General features: G+C 39.8%; 1 long non-coding RNA gene across 1 annotated transcript in view; it reads left to right on the forward strand.

Moving 5' to 3' along the window:
• Positions 1 to 18,265, forward strand: part of LOC112963337 — a 36,273-nt gene that overhangs the window by 11,678 nt on the left and 6,330 nt on the right. The gene's annotated exons all lie outside the window — the stretch shown is intronic.

An 18,265-nucleotide genomic window follows, 5' to 3' on the forward strand; every position in this document is an offset into this window, starting at 1 on the left:
CCTTCATCTATTTTCCCTTTATATCACTATTATGACTGGCTAATATTGATGAGAACTAGTTCTTTCTTTATGCTGTTATAAAGTATACAAGGATGTTTGGAGCATGTGATAAATGAGAGCTATACTTTTCTGCATATGGGAGAACATATCTGTTCTTGAGTCTCAAAGCGCTGCCTATTTTTAGACAGGATTGATAGTACCTAATTATTTTCAGTCTTTCACTGAAACAATTCTTAGACGCAATGCATATTTCCTTTTGATGTTCAATAGCAAGTACTTATTTATACAGGAAAATGCATAACAGTATACAATATCAAACTATGAAAGTGTACACAGGACTACTGTTAGAATCTCATGTTTGTATGAATATAGTTTGTCCAGCTCTGTGCAAAAATGTGAAGCCTATGCCAAGCAGAAGGTTTATTGAAAGGGTCACATGGTCATAGCCCATTTGGGTGAAAGAACCAGCAAGTTCAAGAAGAAACGGAATTAAACTTTAACAGCACCCTACTTGCATGGCAGTGAAATCCAACTCTCATAATTCTGGTCACATTATCTTAGAAATGTACTTCTACTCTGTTTTAAGCTAGAGAAGGAATTTATTTGAAGCATAACCTGAAAGGGACATCAAGAAGTCATCTTTCATTTGCCTGCTCTGAACAACTCCAAGTAATGTATTGTTTTAAAAATTGTATATGTGTGCCTGATTGTCAAGGGAAAAGTTAAGGTTAAGCACTATTAAGTTTCCTACTTTTGGATGTCAGAATACGTAACTTGAGCAGAGTCAGTAACACGTAGTTATATGATTTAGAGTAAGAGAAAGATGGAACTGGAAAAAGGAATCACATTTGAAAGTAAATTAGAACTGAAAAATGATCCGAGAAACAATGTGATAAATACTTATGAATCAATACTTCTCAACACATTATTTGTGCACATTATGATTTCTTATTTCAGCCAGCCATGATGTAAACTCCACCTAAAGCTAGCGGTTATTTTCCTGCACTTTCAATAATCAAAGACTGTTGAAATTAAGCTGGTGCAGAATTAACAATGCATGCTGACTGTTTGAGTTATCACTTCTGTTCTGGTCTGCATTAGTACTGGGTAGGGAACACAAACAGTAGTAGATGCAGAGCACCTGTAATTATTACTGCAAATTGCTAAATTGACCCTGCCAGAAACAGAAATGGAGTAAAAGCTTGCTTGTTAATTAATTTCCTCAAATGCTTTTGTTACTTGTGCATATAGCATGACAATAGGCCAGATAAAGAAAAGGCAGGCACAGAAGAGATTCACTTAGTGCAGTGAATGATAGATGATGTACTGTTAACAATTTGGGCATTGCAATTCTACATGTACTGGATCTGAGGAATACCACAATTATTAAGTGCCAGCGTCTCAATAAAAATTGTTAAAATGTTCTAAAAATATTGAAAAATGATGGCAATTAAAAAAGACTTACTTTATTACAATTTGCAAGTGAGGGGACTTGTGGAGGATTCTTGTCCGAGTCAGTTCATCTTGGAATAAAGTAGTTCCCTTTACTTGCCACTGGCTTGCAGATTACAGCATAGTTTGAAAGCAGCATCTGCAGGTTATACCTGTCCTTCTGTGAGGAGGAGCAAACTTCCACTCCTTTGGGCCTTAGTCAGCACAGCTAAATGAAAGGGAACAAAAGCTTCACAGAGCAAGGGAAGAAAGTGTCATCTGATTGTGCTTCTGAGCTGCAGTTCAGTTTCTGTTCTGCTTCCGAAGTTACATATCTATGGACTCCTCTTCTGGAGGACAGTTTACAAGGTATTATGTTAATCAGCTATAAAATCCAGTGACTGATAAAATCCTTGGTCATGTTCAGAAATGCCAAAAGTTCAAAGTGGATCTTCAAGAAGAGATGAACTGGTGAGATGTTGTTTACTGGCATTTCTTATAGGCAATAATCCCAATGTCCACAGTGCTCAATAGCTTAGCTTCTGGGCCACAGGACAATGAGACCCCTTAGCTGGACTATGAAAAGGACAAGTGCTGGCTGTTTGGCTGGACTTGGGGAGGAGAAGTAAGAGGAAGAGCACTTCTTTCATTCTTTAGATCAAAGCCAAATCCAACCGTGTGCTACTCTCAGCAGGAACTGTAGGGGCATTCCTTCCCAAAAGCTCCTTTGCTCTAAAAGGATGCAGGAGTTGCTCCATTTCACAAAGGTTCTTGCATTTCATTTTCTGCTATGCCTCCATTTATTCAGAAGGGAGAAAATTAAATTATTATCCCTGCTCTTCTGCTCTGCAATCACCCTGTCTCCTTTGCATGACTAGGAAAGGGCTAAGATCACCTGAGCCCTTCCTGTTATTATCTGGGGCAGAACTGAATCAAGTAGCTGCCTAGGTGGGTACTAAAGCTGGTTTATGCTTGCACCAGAGTCCTCCACTTGGCAGAGATTTCTAGTGCTTTGTCAAACTGCCTGGCTGCATCAGTTAATTGCTTGTTAGAAAGTCAAATAAGAGTGCTTAAAGAGCATAGTTCACTTGTTAATTTGATTTTTTCTAATAGTTTAGGAGAACCCAGTTGTGCTGGGGTAGCAAAAGAACAATCTTCCAACATACCTGCAGCGTGCTTGTCTGCCGAAGGCAAGGATAATCAGGCTGTTGCCACCATGATTGATATAATGTGACATGGAGTTTGACTAGGAAGATGTAGAGGAAACTAACCATAGCAGAGTGATAATAGAGCGGTCAATGCTGCTTGCTGCAGAATAAAAATAGTCTTTGCACGTGCATTGAAAAGGAAGATGTTCTGTCAATGCTGAGTGCAGGTACTGATGTGTAAATGAGATAGTAAGTCTTACCTGAAATACCAGGCTAAATAGAAGAGACTAGTGTGGTGCAGTAAGCATTGGTGCTTTCCTGACAAACCAAGAAAAAATGGATGAGAGGAAGTCCCAAACTTTTGAGAAGGCTTAGACCCTTCTGGTTGTCATGAATTTTTTTTTTTCTCAGTCTTTGAATCATAGTTCTGTTTTCTCTTATAATCTTTCAGTGTAAAGAAATAATTATTTCCCAAGGGGAGAAATAATTTTCCTCTAACACTTGAGTAGCCTGGGTTGCGGTCTAGAAACCTGCTATCAAAAACTCTTTCTTACTATTAAACGATTGCTTTCAATAAACAATATGACAATAAGCAGTCATCTGTTTAGGAGAAAATTTTCCTCTTCAATGGAATATTCCATGGAAAGAGCTTTCATTCATTAGCAAAACTTGCACTAAGTATCATGGGCCTCAACATCATCTTGTACGAAGCCTTTTGGTCATCAGAGTGATCCTAGATACTGATCTTGAAGGAATGGATTTGTTAAGTGTCTCACCTTGGGAATGCTGCACAGTCAATAGGATTGCACGCTTTTATTGATGGTTCTTGCTAATGAGATAGCCTCATCCTCTTGCATTTTCCAGTGCTTTTACAGAATGTCAAGTTCGCAGGAAATCATTAAGAATGTGAATTAGGGAACTCCATCTACTGCCTATCCTTTTGTGTGTGCATAGAAGAGTTTCAGTGCTCACCCRTAACTATGTTATTTGCAGCATTCTGGCTTGCTGTGAATTGCGCTGAATGCTGCAAAGACTAAGGAATGGATTTGCACACCCCGACCTTTTTTCACCACAGCAGAGAGAACAGCCATTGAGGTCCTTATTCACAGAAGTGTCCAATCCTCTCTCTGAGATGTCTTTAGCTGCTTTTCTCAATAGTGTCGGATGATGAACCAGGTAATGGGATTGCCATACTTCAATCATATGCTTTAAAATATCTTGCATGAACTCTTTCAATTCGTAGTAGTTTTCTCACAAAACTACATACAAGCCAGTAGTGGCTTGTATGAAATCTTTTTTTTTCAATATCCTGAAATAATCCATAGCTTTTTAATACAAGATTTTGTTCTAAAATTCCTTTTTCATGTAGTAAACTTTTATCTCTTGGCATTACTATCTGTTCAAATTCCAGGGACATTTACCTCTTTGTTTTTCATTTAACGTGAACCTCAGTTTAAACCCATTCATACTTCCGTCACCGCTTAGCTGTAAAACTGTGTAGATACATTCTGTAGGACTTTTAATTGTATGACTTGATATCCATAACGAATCATAACAGTCTTCCAATACAGAATGATTGTAGCAGTCTGACCGCCACCTGAGCGACTGTATTTCTGGGTCAGATGGTGACAATTTCTAAATCGTCGTTGCTGTGAAATTTGCAGCCTCTGTCAAAAGGGAAGTTTTGAAGCAGATGGGGCAGAGTTGCTTTGAGATTTGGGGAATCATTTGAATATGGAGGCTGATCACAGTGTAAAGAGATCATTTCAGTTTTAAATGCCTTGGATGATTGTAAGAACTTTTCAGAATGTATTACAGTGAATTTGGCATTCAGAGGGAAACCCAGCCCTGGGCAAAGGCTTGTCATAAGCCTCTGCTCCATCAACATCCTTCCTAGGTTCTGCTTCAACCTGCTGTGAGTAAATTTCAATCTCCCAGTATATGACGGAATAGTTCTTTGAAATTCATTGTATTCACAATTAATATTGATAGGAATTTTCTTTTTTTCCCCTTTGCTTTTGTGAAAGAGTATTTTTAAATACATACATTTTCAAACTGGATCCAGCCTAAACCAAAACTCTGGACTGTTTTCATCTGGCATCTGGATTTGGACAAGCTCATTATTTTATGTATCTGAATATAGATATTTGTATGACAAACATTAAACGCAAGCACTTTAGAGCTTTGAGTGAATTTGGATCCTATTTTGTTTGTTTGTTTGTGATTATGCTTTTCCTAAACAAAACATTTATCTCCCTTCCAGGACATTTCAGCTGAGCCAGTGCAGAGGCAAGATTAGCTGTCATGATCAGTATCTACCTGATCTTGCCTGTGCCAGGTGGTATCCTTTGGTCAGCTCTAAACTCAGCTAGAAATGAGACTCCCTGCAGCACAGTGGCAAGAGTTTGCCTTCCCTCCCAGAATGATCATGCCAATGTGCCTCTGCCTTGCAGCAGCTGAGAAGTGTATCTTCTCTTTGTGAAGGATGTGAACTCTATACCCCTAATTTTTGGTGTACTTTCCCCTCTTGAAGCATCAATGGTAGCTAATAGAAATCTCACAGAGCTCCTGTAAAAATCCCACATCTCTGAAATGAGCAAGAATTAAAGTACAGCAGGAATCACACTAGGTAGATGACATGTTCTAAGAGAGCTGAGTCCTTGGAGAATTAGTCTGGTGATTATAGAATGATTATAGCTGAGTGTCTTTTTAAATCAGGTAATTTGAAATTAACCCTCTTTTCCTTTTCTAGTTAATACACTCCATTGTTCTGAATATATGGCTCAGGTGGCTATCTGATACTTAAAATGTAGCATTTCCCAGAGTGTCTCCTGATCAGTTCTATGTAATTTGAGACTCTTTCATTCTTGAATGCTACAATTGCAATGAGATTAGGAGGCAGAGTGGTTAAAATGAGTTTCCATTGCTAAAAAATGATATTGGTAGATAATTCAGGAGAACTTCTCAAAAGGGAAAAAATTAAAGGACTTGGAGGCTGAAGGTAATCCATATTGAGAGACTGTTTGCTGGACAAAGCAAGCATGGACTTCAGCTTCTTCAAGCTGCAGTCTCTTTGCTTTCTGATGATGTGCCAGATGTAACATGAAAGGGTCCCAGGTCAAGTGTTGCTTGATTAAAATGGGTTAGAGAAAAGAAATAGTCAGAGCTTGCCCTATTCTACTCTGTGAGACCCACCTTGCCTGCCAGGTGAACAGGCAGCAGAGCTATTATCGTTCAAAGAGCAATAAGAGGTGTGATTTAGGTTTTTCAGGTCTCTGCCTTTTATACTCTAATAATAGAAATCATTAGGAATCCACTGAAATATTCCATTTATCACAGTAAATTTAGATGACTGGTGACATTAAGTGCTGTTATGGGTCTGGATCATGATTACTGCCAAGCAGAGTCCTGTTCTGGCTGAGTGAATAGGCATTAGCTCCAACAGCTAGATCATTATCCGTCAGGGCTGTTGCATGAGGCTCAGTTTTTCTAGCAACGGGGTGGGTAGGCAAGTGACCAGGAGAAGTCTGCCTCTCACCTGGGAGTGAATTCAGGATCAATCTTCATGCTTGTGCTTGGGTGACTCAAAAGTCTTTGAGCTAATTTGGCCTTTCTGATCTGTTACTTTCAGAGCAGATACTGATGCTCTTACTAAATTCCAGTTTACTCTGCTAATAAGTTGAAATCAGTGAAACAAGTTGTAAAGCACAACTGAATAGGAGTATAGCAGTGTTTTATCGTTTGTGTTCATGGTCTGATCCTACAGAAAACATCAAATCTTCTCCCCTTTGTGTGCCAGTCTTTACTCTAAGCTGTAATTGTTTTAATGGCTTCCAGACATTCTTTCTGGCTGTTTCAGCTCACAGCTTTAATTGTTCATTTGTTTGAGCTTTAACTTTCTCCTCAATACAAGGAAACTACACTCCCAACTAACAACATCCAGAATTATCACTTACCATTTAGTGTATTTCTCTTCTGTGACACAGTTTAGGTCCAATCTGTCACAGCAGTCTTCACCTGAAATTTGAGCAAATCTCAGTCTTTGACTCCCATCCTCTCCAGACAGGTTTTCAGCTTGACAGCCAAAAATCAGGTAACTTTCAACATAAATTCACTGTCTTGAGTTCCGAACACTGGCTGTACAAATTGCAGGTTCATTATGTAGAATAAAGCAATTTATATCCACTGTCAGTAGATACAGTGCTTCAGTGCACACTGTTTGGCTTGATGTATTTGATAGCTTGAAACTTGCTGCCTTCCAAATGTACAATTGCTTGTTCCACTGCATGTTCCTTGTGTCTCTACGCACTTGCCTGCTTATCTTCCAGAATGAAGTAGGGCCATTTTAAATTCTGAGTTTACCCATTTTTACCTGGATAGAATGTGACATTTTGTTGTAATTAAGCGAGAAGATGGTATCCAGGAGAAAAGTCAAGCAACTATAAATAGACAAGAATAAGAAATCAGTTTATCTTTAAATAAAACAAAATGAAAGCATAAATAAAAGAAATTAATTTGTTTGTCTTTCTGGTAAAGCTCAAACCTCTGTTTCTTTAAGACTACTTGTCAGAATTAATAAATTCATGCATTTTTTCTACTCTGAAACACTGGCAAGATACAGTCATGTTATGACCTCTTTTACAAGTTCAAGACCAAAGCCTGCAATATGTACTCAAACGAAATTAGTAATCAAGGAAAGACATCTCATTTACAACTAAGAAATTGTAGTGCTTATTATGTCCGTTTAGCAACTGTGCACAGAAAATCCCTGATCATTAGGACCTCTGACAAAAGCAGAGCAAAGAACAAAGCTCGTATTTCTTGATTTCTAGTACCTTGTCATCTCTGAGCTTTATTAATGCACCTCGCCCTCAATAGCAGTCACATACAGTAGTCTAGTCTTTACAGTACCAAGGATAGAAAGCATCAGTGGAAATGGTGATAATTTGGGACTCCAATTACCTAGCTAGAGGTGAGCGCRAGAGGAGACATCCTCCAGCTTTACCATGGATGTGGATGTGGCATATCGGTGGGATTTCTTTCACAGGTCAGATCCACTCCAGCTACTAGTTGTATAAGGTGGGTTTGTTTTTTGGGGGCAAGGATACCTTCCGTTTTTTACCCATGGCATTTTCCTCTTCTCCAGCCTTTACTAGGCATTTTTGATGGATARCTGTCCCTACTGTGTGTTTTAAGATCCCAACCAGTCACTACGACTGTGGATGTAAACAGAAAAACTTAGGATATTTAACTGTGTGGAGATATGAAAGYGGAGCACAAATAGGCACTGTGTCCAGAGTAGGAAACTGCCCTCCAAAAMCTGTTAGTATGTGGGGAAACGAGTGGATCTGTATAGAGAAAGAGCAGTTAGTAGGTATCTCAGAGACACTTAGAATTAGTCCTGTTTTAAGTCTGAATCTTCAGGTAACTGTAAATCAGTATGTAGGAAGTGACTTTGCATGTGCGATTTATGTGTAGAGAAAATACCATAGACCAAATTCCTCGTTCCCTTAATTTCCAACTATCTCAGGAAAACTTCAAGAATTGTCAGCATAACTTTAAATCTTGATGTGAGCAAAACTTTGTAACATCATTCCATGTGTYGATTTTTCAGCTTCTTTATTCAAGTCAATGGTGAGCCTAGAATAATAAAATATAWGATCAGTGTCAGGAGCAGAGAGTGAACTGCTTAGCTCAGCCAAAATGGTTATTCAATAAGAATTTAAATAACTGAACAGGCATGTAACCATACCTGAATTGCAGAGTGAGGTCAGCTGCTGGGATTTGAGGCATCACTTTTTTATTGATTTCAGAGAGGTGCTTAGGGCTCATTATGTAGCCAGTTARAAGAAGGAGACACCGTGGTGTCATATTTCTTCTCCCTTAGAAATGAATTGCACAAAGAGATAGTTTTCTACAGTTTCATTTAAGAAATTATTAGCCGAATCTGAAGCTGTTAGAAGTTGGTTCTGTTTGCTTCAGCAGAGTTCTGCTGGCTTATATCAGCTGAGGATTTGGTGCATATTTCCTTGTTTTCAGAAGGTCTCCCACAAATCACTGCAGATACAGTGTTTTGGGGATACATACTTGTGAATGTGAACAAAGATTTCTGACTCAGTGGTTTTCGAGKTATCTTGTATGTGGAAGGACTCTAAGGCCTCCCCATCAAATATACGTAGGTGCRTATTGGCCAAAACGCCCTGGAAACTATGGTGTTTATACCTTTGATTTCAGATTAGAACATCCACTGAAATTAGGATTGAGGCATGTAAAATTCTGAACAGATCTTCCGCCATCTGATTCTGGGTCTGTTAGAAAAGTGATTTTTCCAGTGGAAGAAAAAAAAATGCCATTTTATTCAGGCAGCAGGAGCTATTAATCCTCCAAAATGGCTMTTTGGAAACAGTAACAGTCTGCTGGGTTCTTCCTTACTGCTTATTTCAGCCAGCCTGCACAGCACACTGGTACAGATGCACGCGTCCCTTACTCTTTTTATGGATGCAAGTGGCACTGACAAGTGTCATTGCAGCAATGTCCATCAAAAATGTCACTCGAGAAACATTTGCTAGATCTGGCTGCCAGTGTGAGCCGAATCATCCCACTGTGGGAGGTTTGTCCTTGCCTCTCCCTCTCTAAGAAAGTCATTTGGGAGCCRTAGAAGAGCTGATAACTAGCCGTGAATGACTTGCAGCAGATGCTAAATATTGTTACACTGTTAAATATGGTAACTGTTAATTAATAGCAGTTAATTTTTTACAGTGAGTTCTGAAACTATAGAAAGTTTATCTATCTCTTTATCCATTATTGAGGAGTCCTTAGTCTAATTTTAAGGGGTTGGACAAAGGAACTTGTGGGGACAGAGCAAGCTCATGACTGAGTGTATAATCTGATTAATAAACATTCCATACTTGCCCTTAGTCTGTATTGCTAATTAACCCTGTCACTTGTTTATATGATGATATTTAACACATAGCCAGGACCTCATGAAACTAGGAATCGGTAAGAAGCCTTCGACTGGGTTCCCTGAACACCATTTGATTCATGCTTATTGAGAGGCAACATTAAGTCAGGTAATACAGTGGATGGAGAGCAAAACACAGAAGAGAGAAAAGGAGCAAGGACTTCTAAGATTGTTGTAACTTGCGAAATCCTGTTGAAGTGAATGTTTCATGTATTGCAGCTGTGTTTTAACATTTTTCTCCTACAGATTACCACGCTCTGTGTCTTGTCAAATCTGTGCTGACTTTCATAGTCTGAAAAAACAGACAGTTGTGTGCTGCAAGACTGACAAGAAATATTTCAATAAATAAATTCAGGAAGTCAAAGCTCGTTCTTAACATTTGCCTGCATAGTCCAGCTGAAGGGAATGCGCTATGCGAATCTAAGGCCCCAATCCGCGAGCTGACAATTAATTAGCAGATCACTGCATCCATGTCAGAACTTCCTTGGAGACAAACAGTGCCCACTACTAACTGCTGGGTCCAGACCAAGCCGAGGGCAAGATTTGACCCCTGAGCGGATGAGCAGGAGCTTCCTAGATGACCTTTCCAGCTGTCAGAGAGTGCCTCCCACCSAGTGCCTTTGATCCTAAGTTTATGGCACAGAGCGATGCATCACTGTTGCGGTAACTAATTTTAGCAGCTGCATCTGTTTAATTGGGACTCTCAGCAGAGCATGACTGCAGAGGGAGCCTGGAGGAAAGTAAGAGATCACTCAGCTATGAACTGCAAATGTTTCAAGGCTTTGCTCTCCTCTGGGTAAATCCTCCCAGGAACTGCAAAAGATTTGTGTTACTGCCATTCCTGGCAGACCTCCCACACTTGGAAAGGAGGTTTCTTCCAGTGCRAGACAAAATATTGAGTGACATTGGGATAGGAAGTTTAAAAAAATTATTTAGCTATTAGAATTTTAGCTATTATAGAAGAAAAAAATTATTTAGTGGAAGTACACAAGAGAGCCATTTAATAGATAGCATTTGCTCTAAATACTAAACACTTAGACCTGTGCTTTTCAAAGCTACTGAAGAGATTTGGACATGCTAAGCTCAACTYGACAGTTGTTGGAAGTCCCTTAAATACTTCCTAAAATCTCTTCATAGTGTCCAGAACCTAAACTGTCTCAAAAAAAATCTCAACCACAGAGTAGGTGGTATATCAGTTGCTCTCTGTTTATGTCTCCTATTACAAAGAACTGTGTCTATCATTATTATCTGTTATATTTTTATCAGTCCTGGATGCCACTAATATTTCTGATAGAGCACTTGGTGAGAGGCACTGCTGAAAAGGCAATACTACATTTACTTGAATTATTTACATGTACTATTACCTGTAAAATATAAAAGGCAAAGCTGATATAGAACTATATTAGGAAGTTGGCTCTGAATTCACCGTCTTTCTCATATTAAAAATTAACWTTATTTCATTACCACACCAAATGTACCTTTATCTGTTTCCTTGTCCTTGAAGAATATGCTGCTGCCTAATCAAGAGCTGTATATAAACTATTCCATCAATGTGTCTCTATGTCTACTTTATAATACAATATACMTGCTTATGTATTTACTTATGGAAGATATATTGTTTCTGCATTTAGGGASAGAGTGTCAAAAGCTAAGATGTGAACATACATCTGATTTGGATTGGATTTACAGACTGTTGTGAAAAAACAATAGAAGAGTAAAGAGGCATTGCTTATAACCTGGAGCAATTTGATTTCAAATTTTGCATCCAAAACTCAAATTGTTATCCTCTCCTGAAAATAAGTAAAGGTTGGCAGCACTCGCAGTTACGTGCAAGTGACAATATCCTTCATAGAAAGGGATTTTTAGTAGAACACAAAGCGTCCAACTGATCTGATTGTTCTCATAGAAGATGGATCCTAAAGCTGATAAGCCAGTGATGAGAACCTTTATACTGTGCATTCAGTTTTGAAATAAATATTGAACCTATGTCAACAGTTTTCTTTTAAAAATACATAAATAGGCATTATTCATAGCATTTGTTTTTTATCAGTGGTTTGCTGAATAGCTCTTCACACTTGGCAGCAATTTATGTCTCAGCCTTTTCCAGTTGTGTCAAACACTAGCCCCCAGTGCAACAAAAGTTGCCTGATTTATAGAAAACATTCATCACTATTAGTGCTGAGGTGTCAAAAAATGAACAACACAAATCAGCGTGAGTCTAATGCTTCCTGATTCCTGATATTCCATAATGCACAGCTGGTGAGAGCCACATTCCTCTGGGAGATGTGGGCAGACAAGTATTGCAGCTGAGAAGGACTTTCTGTCCTACCAAGATGGCAAATGGGAAACCAGCTTTTGAGAACCTACAGTCTGTAAATTCTTTCCTGAAAGAGAAGCAAAGGATTTTGTCCTACTTTTATGGAGATTAGTTTTTGTTTAATCTTCCAGTCTTCTGGCATACTGAATCACTGACTACTCTAATAACAACATACTACTTAATCCTTATGAAACATGTAGTGATAATTCAGCCTAAGAAACAATTCATGCCAGCTGAAAGCTTGTGTTAAAAATTCCTGCAGTTTCAGAAAAAAATGAAATGTATTTCTCCTCATTTTTTTTTCAGTGAACTCTCTAATCACAGTATTCTTAATTATTTCAGGCATCCTCATCATTGATGGTCATTTTTAGCTGGGTTTCCTTTTATATTCTAGAGCAGACTAGTGATATGAAAAGCTTTCCAATTCATCAGTAGACAAGTAAGGAAACAAAACCTGTTATTTGCAGGTGCTATTTATGTCTRAAGGTCTGATCTAGCTTCACATAAGTCAACAATTTTAATTGTCTTGGGAAGAAAAACAGCTGTTCGGTAAAAAGAAAAAATAACAATTTATGTAGAAAAAAGTTGCAAAATGTTGRGCATTAATATATTATGAGGAAAAAATATTTTTTTGAAATAAGTGAGACAAAAACGACATACCAACAATTTCTCTTAAAGACATTCCAGCAGTATCACAATAGTTCAGATAATGTGTATTCCTAATCTGTCAYGTTCTGCTCATTTTCTGCACAAGACAATCTTCATAAGAGTCCAGCCTCCGCAGCAGCAATCGTACRAGCTGGCAGGCGGACAGCCTCCGGTTCAGAAGCTACCAGGGCAGCAGCAAAACATCAAATCGGGCTGAACTGAACACATTAAGCTACTCTTCATGTTTAGTATGTGATATTTTGACAGCCAAAGGGCTTTTTTAATGTAGTAATATGTTAGAAGCAGAGAAGTAGAGATTTAGGTCAGGACTGACCTTTGCACCTTGAAGCTGGGCTTTAGTTTTCAGCTTGATCTTGTGAAAGTCGCATGGTGTTCTCCCAGGATTTGAATCGTCACGTGTTGTCAATAACGGAATTTTCTTAATGGCTTTGCACTGTGCTTGATAATAGGGAAAATCTACTTGTTAAATAGTACTAATGAGCACWCTGCTTCTGCTGTTACTGCATTTTTAATGCTGTCACGCGAGAGCACAAACGGTCGCGTTTTTCTTGCTCCGTGCGTGCCTCGCAGCCGCAGGGAAGGCAGGCTCGACAGCACTGCCGAGACAGGTCCGCAGTACGGTGGCGGTCGGTGAGGCTTGGTGATGACCAGCTTCAGGACTGCAGCTACCGATGGCTGATTGTATTTCAGCAGCCCCTAGAGTTTCCCRAGGAGATCGAAGCAAGTGGACTGGGCTTTGAGGAACCTGCAAGCTTATTTACAAAGGAAAAGGGGAACAGAGGCACGTTCTGGCAYAGCTACATTGGCAAGGTCAGGCGTCAGGTCTGTTCTGACTCCAGCTCCGGCTGGAGTGGGTGTCTTATCGTGAACCCCCATAGCTGACTTTCTTCCTATCCTGTTGCTGTAAAGTAAGCTACTTTAAAGTGATCAAGGCACCACCACTGTGAGAGCTGGGTCAGCTGAGGATATGAAGTTATTCAGTGTATCCCTGCACATTTCAAGATGTGCCTTTACCRTAGTGAGACAGTTCTCCAACCTCAGTATATCTTTCAGGCCAGCTGCCYGTGCATGGGCTTGCTGCCTTAACGTTGTCCATGGTGCTTTATTTTTCTCTTTAATTTCTCTCCTTCAAATCTTCTCACTGTCTCATCRGTACTGGCTCCTTCTGAGACATTTTAAAAATAGATGGCTGAAAATATGGAGATGACATAAAAATGTGGAACCATTAAGACCCAGGGAAAAAGATCGTAATAAATCGCCTTCTCTCCTTTACCTTTTGTATTGACAGTAAACTCTTCTAAGCAGAAACTTTAATTTACTCCAGGGGTARTACACTCAGTATACAATGCTGCTGTACYTACAGACAATTAGCAATGAGTAATCCTGTGTTAGACTGAGTTTCAGTCATTTTAGTGGCCTGATGTGAAGGAATAGCCTATAGGCTAGACTCAGTGATCAAAATCATGTTTGTGGGCTTCCCATTTGTAGGTGCCTGTCAATGTGACATGGTGCAGTAATAACCACTGTGTTCAAGAATAAGTATTTTAAGAATTACGTGCTGTACTCCAGATAGCATTGGATATGACTAAGTGTGAAAATAAACCACTGTCAAAACTATGCCAATTATAGGTTAATTAAATTTAATATAATATAAATATGTGATCAAGGAATTAAAAATCTTTAAAACATGGCATTTAATCTTTTGCCAATATAAAGATGTGAGTTCACTTTCAATATTTCCCATTTTCCCAATGATCTTACATTACTAAGTTGAATTTTCCTTTGGTTTTGTGTCATGTGGCTTGTTTTGCATTTAATTTCAATAGCGATTTATCTGCAGAGAAAAGGCTGAGGCTTACCTGTTTGTAAGGTCAAAGGAACAATGCATTTTGTTATGTGTTCTTTCCATCTGGCCTTACAAGTTTCAGAGTGGTAGGAATTAATTTGTTTGCTTTTCTCTATGCTTGCACACATAGTATTTAGGTTTGTAAATGACAAAATATGAATCTGTTTTTTTTAATCCTTGTGTAATTTGGCCTGCTTGCTCTAATACCTTTAAAAAAAGTAATTTGTTTCACMAGCCTGCCAGTAGCTCTTGAGCTATTAGTTTGGGCCTCCAGTACACATCAGTAATCGAGTCTGTTTACTTCTTTCAGAGTGAATTCATTCTGAATGAAGGCAGATCGCAGAACGAGACCTTTCTGTGATTGATGCCTCTGAACTGTGAAAGGAGCTAGTGTAAGGGTCTGTGATAAAAACCTCAGCCCTTTTAATACAGGCAAAAAAAGCTGGAAGTGCATTTTGCAAGGAGTGCATCACGCAGCATCCTTTTGCCACACTGTATCCTGGAAAACTTGTATCATTTACCTCTCTAAGGATATTATCTTCCACATAAAGATATATATTTGGATGAGAGCCAGCTAAAGCTTTTCTGTTTCTTGTCTTCATTGCARTTGTTTGCAGGACTTTACAAAGAGTCACAGAACCCAAGTGAGTGAGAAACATCTCTGTGTTAATTAATCAGGCTGGGGGATGAGGACCAGCTGGGRATCATTATAAATTGCTAGGAACAGCAGCAGTAGAGGCCTCACAGAAAGTTCAAACATCTGGGGCTGGCCTGCTTGCTAGCAGACAGAAGGAAAGGTATTTTCTTTTGTATAGAGAGCTCAGGTTGGAGGAAATAAGAGGGAGTTTTTTCTGTAAATCTTTAAATTTAGAACTAGTTGCTCCTGCATTATTTATTGGTGCTAGGGTTTTGTATGTCCCTCTTGTGCATTGCAGGAAAACATTGCATTCAGGTTCTCTACAAAGCATCATCTTTTGAGATAAGCTGAGAGGTTTAATTAAGTTAGGGCTTGAAAGTATTGGAGGTAGAAGAAAGGCAAGCTTGAAGTCCAGTRTATTGAGACCTCTGATGTCCTTATTTTTCTAGCTGACCAGAACTCAGATGCCTACAAATCCTRTCTACAGGGTTTCCTTCTATCAAGCGCCATGGGCTGAGTAATCTRCCTGATGCTGCTCAGATGTGATACTGGAAGGTAGTTTGACCAGCTACTGTATTCTGGGTCCAAACCATGCTTTTGGCAAGGGCAGACATGAGGGTTTTTTCCTTGAATTGTGACAACTGATTTACCCTAAATTCAGCCCTGTGTGCATTGCTGAAGGCAAACAGTGGAGGCAGTAGGTTTCCCTTTGATTTGCTTTTAATATATAGAATAGTCATATCTGACTCTGAATGCTCATGTTGAYTCTTTAAATCTTTTTTTCTTCCCTTAACACTGGAGTGCACTCCTGCCCTCTGGGTAAACCTGAATAAAACTTAACATTAACTTGCAATGTTCTTGCCTTCATGCTAAGCTGCCCAACATATTTCACTGTTAATTGCACAGTCGCCAGTACCTCGAGGCAGTGCAGCTCTGGTAAAGTCTCAAGCCTAGTGAAAAATGTCTGTAGTTAGGAATGAGTGTAGTGGTCTACTGAGCTTAGAAATGTGATCAGCATTACATGTGTTTCTGTTACTTTGTCATGCCAAATATTTTGTTGCTCTTCTAGCTGTATGTTGCTTTTGGTGGGACAACAGAGAGTGATGGGTCTGGTCTGTATGGCTCAGATAAAAGGAGATTAAGAGGAGGGATATATGGAGACAAAAGCATAATAAAAATCTRTAGGTGATTCTGAGGGCAGGTGGTGTAAAGCTGAGCATTTAAAATACAAAAGGATGCAATTGGCAACTGAAGAAGGAATCAGAAAAGCTCAGGTTGTATTTGTTRCAGTGGGCAGGAAGTCCTTTGAATAAGCTGCAAATTACCATAGCAATGCCTAGTCTGTAGAAGAGGTCTGACAACTTCTGTTGTACCTAATGTTAATTGAGTTGCCTAAGGAGGTAGGTGCACACTTGAGAGCAGTGGAAAGATAAGAGAGGAATAGGGGAGAAGGAGTAGGCTATCATCTAAAGGTAGCCACAAGGCTGCCATCAAGATCACTGTTGTGCACATTTCATAATGAAAGCTTTTGGCAGGACTTTCAGAGAGGCTGGAGTGGTTTCTTCAGAGGGTGTGTCAGTGGTTGAACCTTGTCGAGCAATCATCCGTTGGTCAGTAGTGTAGGCAGAAGTAAGGAATACCCCCTGCTTAGTTTCACCCTAGAGAGCAAGAGGAAGGTCCTACGCAGTCATCTGTGTGAAGGAAGAAGCTGTGCTAGCCCCGTTAACTGTTCTCAAGCTTCACCCCTGAGATTCCCACTCAGAGGCAGGATGCACCAGAGAGCATGGTTGGCAACCACAGCTGCAAACAGCATTGTAGTGATGCATCTAATGTATAGAAATATATGGCAATTTTATTTAGGATAATGACAAATAAATAAAATTAACATAAATAAAGGCTATAAATTCCATACTCCCAAAACAGCTTCTACCTTTGGCAGGAGAGGACATACCCCCCATTGAACTGTTGGATTAACTACTCCTCTGCCTTGCTAAACAGTGCAGGTACCACTAGATGGCTCTCAAGCAGAGGGAGTTAGGGCCTCTGGGAAGGCACCCAGGGCAGACCAGGAATCGGTGCAGGGCCCTTCCAAAGTGTCTCCTTCTAGTGGGTTTTGAGGTAGGGTCTTCACTATCAGAAAGTTTGGGAGGTGGAGGTGGGATGGGAGAAGGAGAGAGAATTGATCATGCTGAATGGTGTTTGTGTGATGGGGATCATAGCTTTTAACTGAAAATGAACTACATGTTTTGGCCTGAAAAGCATCACTCAGAGGCAGGGTGCTCATGATCTGCCATGGGGTTTTGTAGGCAGAGCTCTCTCTATAAGCCACCACTAGCAGACAGTGTGTCCAGCTAAGTGAACTCTGATTTGGTAGTTCGTGTTAAAGAAGTTCCCAGAGGAACCACGAAAGGGTATATAATAGCCAGACAGATGGGACCTGGAGTAAGAAGGGGGACCAGGACACTGACTTGGCTGTGGGGATCCCATTTGACCCCTTGGGTTTGGCTCAGATCTGGCTGGAGCAGATCTGGAACACAGCCAGTTCAGAGTTATCCCCTCCATCCATCCACATGTGCTTCATTTCCTCGATGGACTAGAGGAGTGGGAGAAAATCCTGAACACTATTATCTTAGTATTAGCTCAGTACCAAAGCGGTGTTCCTGCAAATTCAGTTACACTCATCTGGGCATTTGGCATGTATGTTGATAAGAGATTTCTCCAATAATTTTCTTTAGCCAGTAAAAATATATCAAGTGACTACACTGGGAGGGTGGCCAATGCAGTGTTACAAAGACAAACTTAAGTCCTCAAATGTGAGACTCCAGGCCACGGCTGGGGAAATGTTCACTTAAAAGCTGTCTGCTATGGCACATTGTATCTACTGATCCCCCCTAAAGTCTATGAATAAAAATGGGTTTCCACTGTGCAGCACAAAAGGCATGACAGCAAAGAGGACACTATCGGTGGCATCCAGCAAGCTGTGGAATTTGGAGTCATTTCTCAGTGGCAAACCCACAGGTTTCCTGAGGAAAAACCTCCATGAGCGCTTGTTTCTCTAGACCTGCTTTGCTGCTATCATACAAGGCCCAGTCATGCAAGTACAGTTCCCTAGGACAATTCACACGCGTAAATTTGGGCAGGATTAAGCTCTGTGCAGAGAGTCTTCAGCTTAGAAGCCACTTGACTTACCCACTGCATCTTTGAAGAGGAAAACTTCCAAAATTAATATAAGCTTGATTATTCAACAAAAAAGCAG

Source organism: Apteryx rowi, unplaced genomic scaffold (genome assembly GCF_003343035.1).
Source record: "Apteryx rowi isolate R43461 unplaced genomic scaffold, aptRow1 scaffold_1, whole genome shotgun sequence".
Lineage (NCBI taxonomy): Eukaryota > Metazoa > Chordata > Aves > Apterygiformes > Apterygidae > Apteryx > Apteryx rowi.